This window comes from Mastomys coucha, unplaced genomic scaffold, assembly GCF_008632895.1.
Source record: "Mastomys coucha isolate ucsf_1 unplaced genomic scaffold, UCSF_Mcou_1 pScaffold12, whole genome shotgun sequence".
In the NCBI taxonomy this organism is placed as follows: Eukaryota; Metazoa; Chordata; class Mammalia; order Rodentia; family Muridae; genus Mastomys; species Mastomys coucha.
The window spans coordinates 17487681-17494951 of NW_022196894.1; the positions used below are offsets into that span (position 1 = coordinate 17487681).

Here is a 7271-nt window from a genome sequence, read left to right on the forward strand (position 1 = left end):
GAAGGACCGGGCAGCTGTGGATCTCTTAGTCGAGGGCAGGGAAGGACCGGGCAGCTGTGGATCTCTTAATTGATGGCTGGGAAGCACCAGGCAGCTGTCAGAATTCTATTGATGGTTTGCAGACTGCAGCACAGCTGACATCAAGAGTCTGTCCAGCTTTGGAGAGCAGGGAGGTGCTGATTACTGGAAGTGCTTAGATAAGAGAAAGGACCAATTAATCAGCTTATTAAATGCTTCTCACAAAGTGTAAATTTTTGTTTTTAACAAAACCTCAAAGGTTTGATTTTACCTATAAAGACCTGGGAGCCAGATGTTGGGGTAAAAACCTCCTAGCGCAGGCAGGCAGAGAAAGCATCCAGCTAACCTTCCTTATTATCCAACCTCCCAAAAAGTTGTGCTCCCTATAATCTCCTCATCTCTGTCACAATGTTTGTCACAGAGATGACTAACACAATTTCTTGAGCTCCCTTACAACTGAAACTTGAAAAGGCATTCTGATCATTTCCTTTGATAATTCTAATATTGAGTGTGGGGAGCCATCACCTGTGTAATTCCAAATGAAAACCATCAAGGACCTAGAGAATATTAAGAAAAATTTAAAGCATCCAATCTCTCCAAATTAAAAAAAAAAAAAGAATCTGTTTTAGTGCTAGCATTCAGGGTACTCCCCCTGCAAATTTTAAAACTCTCTACAATGACTTCTCAAATCACTAGAACTTTTTAAAAGTATGTTTTAAGATTTACTTTGAGAGAGAGAGAGAGAGAAAGACAGAGACAGAGACAGAGACAGAGACAGAGAGTGGCAGAGAGATCAATGTCCACAGAAGCCAGAGGTGTTGGGGATGAGAGTTAAGGCAATTGGTTGTAACCCAGGGGATATGAGTGCTGGAACCCGGCATCCAGACTCTGCCAGATCAGTATGTAGTCTTAATTAAACCTGAGCCCTTCCTTCAGGACCTGAACAATAAAATGCAAAGTATAGATAACTCCATTTAAACTTCTTTCATGTGTGTATATATTTCATGAAGTTTCTACAGTGGAGGCTTTCATGTGGTTTTTCAAAAGGCCTTTAGTTTTGTTGGTCTTTCCCCATTCTATCCTTTACCCTGCTTTCCTATCCCCCGTCCTATTTAATCCTCCTATTCTAGTTTCCCATTTGTTTCTCCATAACACTACTTTCTATTTCCCCTTCCTTGGAAGGTCCTCTTCTCTCCCCTTGTCCTTCCCAAGGTTCCTGTCCTAGCAAGTTTTATGGTCAACTTGACACAAGCTAAAGTCATCTAAGAAGAGGGAACCTCAATTGGAAAATATGCTTCTATAAGATCGGGCTAAAGGCAGGCAAGGTTTTAGGGCATTTTCTTCACTATGGATTGATGAGGGAGGCCCACCCCTGGGCTGGTAGTCCCTGATTTTAACAGAAAGCAGGCAAACAATGAGGAGCAGAGCAGTAAGCAGCATCCCTCCATGGCTTCTGCATCAACTTTTAGGTTCCTTCCTCGTTTCTGCCTTGGCTTCCCTCAATGTATGTGAACCATCTAGGATGGTTCCATTTCCTGACTGTTATGAACAGAGCAGCAATGAACATGGACGAGAAAGTAACTCTGCAGTTATAGAGTTCTTTGCATATATGCCTAGCTAGACATCTTATGCCACCAAGCAAAACTTCCAGTGCTAGGAATGGGTTGTATCTTGTTAAGTCATTGGCCAAAGAAGTCCTGTGGAGAACCCCCTTCCGACATTACAAGCTACTGACAAGGTTATTGATTGCGCTCCACAACCCGATGGCAAGGTCCTATTGCTGAAGATAACATTGAGTAATGTCATTAAACACAAAGTCAATCTGATTCTCAGCTAGAAGCTTCACCCCCTACTGACTAGCATTTCATTGTTCTGGAAGATACCCCGAATGCTATAGGAGGAGAGAGTAGTCATGAATATCAGCCAGCTACAAACCCTAAAACCTACAACAACCTGCCTGCAAAATATCCTGGTGCAATCATAGCACAAATTTTAGGGGAGGAGTTGCCACGTTTTGTTTGACCTTAAGGCTCATTCCATGAGACGGAACCCACACCTGACACTGCTTAAGTGGTTAGGAGTCTGGGATTAGGCCTAAGGGAAATTCCACGAGTATTAATCTGCTAAAAAAACAAAACAAAACAAAACAAACAAAAAAAAAACGCTAGCAATGAAATTATTTTTAATGACATGTTGCTATATCCATAAACCAGTGTCTTGCTCAGCCTCCATCAGAGAATCTTCTTGCAAAAGACAGGAACTAACAGAGACCTACAACTGGACAATGTGCAGAGAGTGAGACTTTGGAGCACTTAGTCCTAAATGTGATGTCTCTGTCAAACCCCTCCCCTACAGAGATCTGTGTAAAAGAGGAGATGGAGAGATTATAAAAGCCAGAGGTGGTGAAGGAGCCCAAGAAAACAGTGATTTCCAGTCATAAGAGAACTAATGAGTTCAAGCCAGATGGGACCCCAGCACTGAACAGGGAGGTGGACACCAGGTCCCACTCTGAACCAAGTATCTATTTGCAATAGATGACTCCTGGGAGAGGAGAAATCAGTTTTCTCCAGTCAAGTGTCACTGAGTATCAGCCACACTCCAGAGCAGTCCACATGCCTAGGAGTAATTGGCCAACAAAAAAAAAATCCATTTTGTTAGCTTGCTGGTGATTCTACTAGGCTCCTCCCAGGGGCCTAGCAACTGTTTATGGTCGCGCCAGGTGCGGGTGGAGTATAAAAGGACTGCTCACCACCCCAGTTCCTCTCTCCTCTCTTCTCCTTTCTGTTTTCTGTCCCCCTCTGTTCCCCATTCTCTGCCCTTGTGGCTCTGCCTACCTCTACCCTTCTCCAGGTCCTCATTCCCTTCATTTACCCCAAATAAACCTTCCTTATACCAGGTCTATTGCATGGTTTGATTTCTCAGGGGACAGCTTGGCATGGGATAGCCAGGCACCATGTCTACCACCAGCAGCACTACCCACCATATTATATTTCATAGCAATTTTCAAGTGTTTCTGTAGTAGTAGTACTTGTTGTTGTTGGATTTTTGTTTCATTTCATTTTGTTGGGGATTTTTTTTTTTTTGTCTTATTGGATTTTGGTTTTTTTATTTTTGTTGTTTGTTTTTGAAAGAGAGAATACAGGAAGCTGGGAGGATAGGTGGGGAGGTAGACAGGATATGGGGATAGTTAGGAAGGGGAAACATGATCAAAATGTACTGTATGAAAATCTCTTGAATAAAAAAATAAACTGCAACAGAGTGGCCTAGCGGGGCCGTGTTGTCTGGCCTCAGTGGGAGAGGATGCACCTAATCCTGATGAGACTTGATGTGCCAGGGTGTGATGGTAGAGAGGTGCTCCCCTTCTCTAAGAAGAAGGGGAGGGGAGAATGTGAGAGGGGGTGGGGGGCGGGACTGGGAGGAGAGGAGAGAGAGGCTACGGATGGCATGTAAAGTGAATGAGTAAATTAATCAGTGGATGAAAAATAAAATGCAGGTTCCAATTCAATGGGGCAAATATTCTGCATTTCTAATACTAAAAAAACAAACAAACAAACAAAAAACAACTTAATGCTGTTGACTCCACCTGGAATGAAGCACACACTGGTTCCTGTTGTGTGTGGAACTGAGCTCAGCAGAGAAGCTGTTTGGGGGCTGTCTACTAGACTGTTTCTCATACTACTCAATAAAAACCATTATCTAGATGTACACAAACATTTCTGGAAATTGAAGCTTTGGGCCTAACATTTCTTCTGTGGCAGTTTTAGGGTTAATAGCCTGAGGAATATATCAGTCTTAGCTCTGCTTAACACCCCTAAGAAGTTTCTCTCATTCTTTCAAAATACATCCTCTTCTCACAGCTAACAAACTGTACAGTTCTTAGTACATTTAATTTTAGTAAACTTAGGACAAAGATTGATATTTGAATTCAAGATCTATAAAGATTTTATGTGGTGTATAGTTAGTTGAGCACATGCGTATTTTAAGTATGAAGGCAAAGTCTGACTGTGTAGCAAATATATTGTGACACTTGCCTTTGAAAATCTAACCCATGTCCTTTACAAGCCAGAGGCTTGTACAGAATACAACGTCTGCAGGAATGACTTCCATCAGAAAACAGCATGGAGTTTACCAGAGAAGTACACCTCTCCTTTTAATAACTCACTCCATTCAAGGAAACAGCCCAAATATCAATGAAGAAACTGGAGCAACAGAGGCACTGGGCTTAATCCTTTTCCCACGACCAAAGAGGAATAAATGTAACATAAACATTTTCAGAGGAAAAAAAAAAGCTTCCCAGTAGGGAGGCTCTCCAAAGGACTTGAGCAGCAGGGGCCCAGCAGGGGGGGAGGGCCTTCCACAGAGCAGAAGCCCTGAAAACAAGCAAGTGCTTCAGTTAAGAGCGTCTGCCTTGCTAGCTTCCAAGTCCGCAGAGAGAGACACAGAGAGCCCACGCAGAGGAGTGCGACCTTTCCTACTCTCCTCAGAGCCCACGCAGGAGGAGTGCGACCTTTCCTACTCTCCTCAGAGCCCACGCAGAGGAGTGCGACCTTTCCTACTCTCCTCAGAGCCCACGCAGAGGAGTGCGACCTTTCCTACTCTCCTTAGAGCCCACGCAGAGGAGTGCGACCTTTCCCACTCTCCTCAGAGCCCACGCAGAGGAGTGCGACCTTTCCTACTCTCCTCAGAGCCCACGCAGAGGAGTGCGACCTTTCCCACTCTCCTCAGAGCCCACGCAGGAGCGCTACCCTTCCCATCTCCTCAGAGCCCACGCAGAGGAGTGCTACCCCTCCCACTCTCCTCAGAGCCCACGCAGAGGAGTGCTACCCTTCCCACTCTCCTCAGAGCCCACGCAGAGGAGTGCTACCCTTCCCACTCTCCTCAGAGCCCACGCAGGAGGAGTGCGACCTTTCCCACTCTCCTCAGAGCCCACGCAGGAGGAGTGCTACCCTTCCCACTCTCCTCAGAGCCCAGGCAGGAGTGCTACCCCTCCCACTCTCCTCAGAGCCCACGCAGAGGAGTGCTACCCTTCCCACTCTCCTCAGAGCCCACGCAGAGGAGTGCTACCCTTCCCACTCTCCTCAGAGCCCACGCAGAGGAGTGCGACCTTTCCCACTCTCCTCAGAGCCCACGCAGGAGTGCTACCCTTCCCACTCTCCTCAGAGCCCACGCAGAGGAGTGCTACCCTTCCCACTCACTGCATCCATGTTACTAGGTCACGTGTTCAACAAGAATCCTGCCAGACTCAGTGCTTTCCTTCAACCCATCGAATTAATCCTGTGTGTTCTTATTTTCATTATATAAGAGCAATATATTTCAGTTTCTTTTTAAATAGAAAGTATACCTGAACAAAAATTTTAAAAATACTCTTCTTTTACCTTATGAACCCAGTAAACATTCTTTTACCTTGATGAAATATTCTTTTACCTTGATGAACCAGTAAACATTGGTAGGTGATTTTTCAATATGCATATAGATCTGCACACAGATGTCTCTGCTTTGAAAGTAAGCCTTCACAGCTGCAACATACTATCTTATAACCTGGTTCTTTCAGCTGATCATCTATTTTTATTGTGAGCCTATCTCAATAAATGACTACTTCCAGAATTATAATAGCTAACTGGTGCTTATTTAAAACTCTTCTTTAAACTCTTTAAGAAGGAACAGTTGTAAAATAATTCTTTTAATTTAATTCTAAAATTTCTTAGTTAAGTCATTATTCTAGAAGCAATGAGAAGAAATGGGAAAAAAATGCAAACGCACCATTACCTTTATTTGCCCTGTATTCCAGGCTGGTGCAGCTCCCCAAGAAACGGTGATAAGCCCTCATCTCTGCCTCTCCTATCCTCACCACCGTGTACGGTGAGTATCTGGGGTCTGGCTCCTCACATTGCCTGCACAGAACAGAGATGGAGTTCCAGGACGCAAGGCCAACTTCTCTGGCCTCCATCCTGCTCTAGGCACTCGATGCATTCACAGTAAGTACACTTAAACCTCCTCCTACCTAATCTGGCTGAAGATCACTCAAGGTCTCCTGGGGATTAGTGAGTGCTGACAGATTAGGCTTCGAAAACAGAAGGGAACTCATTTCGAAAACAGAAGGGAAGCTGAGGGATGAAGACAACATCACATCTAGAGATAACAAGCCGTCGGTTAAATAACAATTACAATTATCAAATTCAATTTTAAAACATGGATTAAAATTTTGAAAGGATACTTTTTCGGAAGAATATTCCTGCCAGGTCAGTTTCACTCAGCGTTTCTTCCAAGCTCTCCAGGCTGCCAAAGCAGAAGCCAAACGCTTAGCATTGCTAAAGGAACTTACCATCTAAGGAGGCCCCAGGCTGACACAGCAAAGGGTAAGTATTCCAGGCCGGTTCAAAAGGCCCAGCTGCTCCTGAGGAACAGCTGCAAGTTTCTGGGGGAAGGATGCTCTGTCCTGCTGTGGTATGCAAGAGCCTCCTTAGAACCAAGGGAAAAAGGATTTCATGTTGCAGAGCTAGGCTGGGCAAAAAGACACAGGAAAGAAGCTGCCTCTCCCCGATGCATTTTATTCTGTTTTTATGTGATTGATGTGGTGGTCTAGAATGTAAAGAGTACAGCTCGAAACAGAAAATGGTAAAGTGAAACACACATAAATGTCTAAAGGCCCTGCCTATGTGACACCTCTGGGTGGTCTCTAGGTTCTGTGATCTCTGAAAGAATGTTTCTACTGCAGCTTAAGCACATCTATAGACTCAGATATGTGGAGCCATTAGGTCGTTTTTTCTTCAGTAAACAATGGTGTTTGATAATTTAACTGGACAACCGTTTCCTAGGGTAGCTGTGTAAATGTTTGCTTTTTCAAGATAAGACCAAGAGTATTCAGCTCCCACAGGCGGGGAAGACCTCAGAAAACGTTACCCTCTCCTGTCTCTGTCTCACACAGACCCGGTTCAACCATAACAGTGTGAGGCAGCAGCTAGACTGCCTTGGGTTCATGTTAAAATAATTCATGTGTGTGGTGGCTTTATTTATTTACAAGCTTTTCAATAATAACATTTATAACATAAGAAAATAAAAATACTGTTGAACATACGTTTTTCTTTCCTTCATGATTATGAGGCCTGTTTATCTACACACTCAATTTTAAAGATGAGTTTATTTCTTTTATATATATATTATTAGATATTTTCTTTATTTACATGTAAATTTCTCCATTCCTAGTTTCCCCTCCAAAAAACAAAGAAACAAACAAAAACAAACCCCTGTTGCCT

At 43.8% G+C, this 7271-nt stretch overlaps 1 long non-coding RNA gene across 1 annotated transcript; it reads right to left on the reverse strand.

The window, feature by feature from the left end:
- Positions 1–6: 6 nt before the first annotated feature.
- Positions 7–6317, reverse strand: LOC116086326. The gene is made up of 4 exons (XR_004116871.1): positions 6233–6317; positions 6020–6147; positions 5785–5909; positions 7–192 (listed from the first exon to the last, which is right to left on the reverse strand). It is a non-coding gene; the product is annotated as an uncharacterized LOC116086326 (long non-coding RNA).
- Positions 6318–7271: the final 954 nt, after the last annotated feature.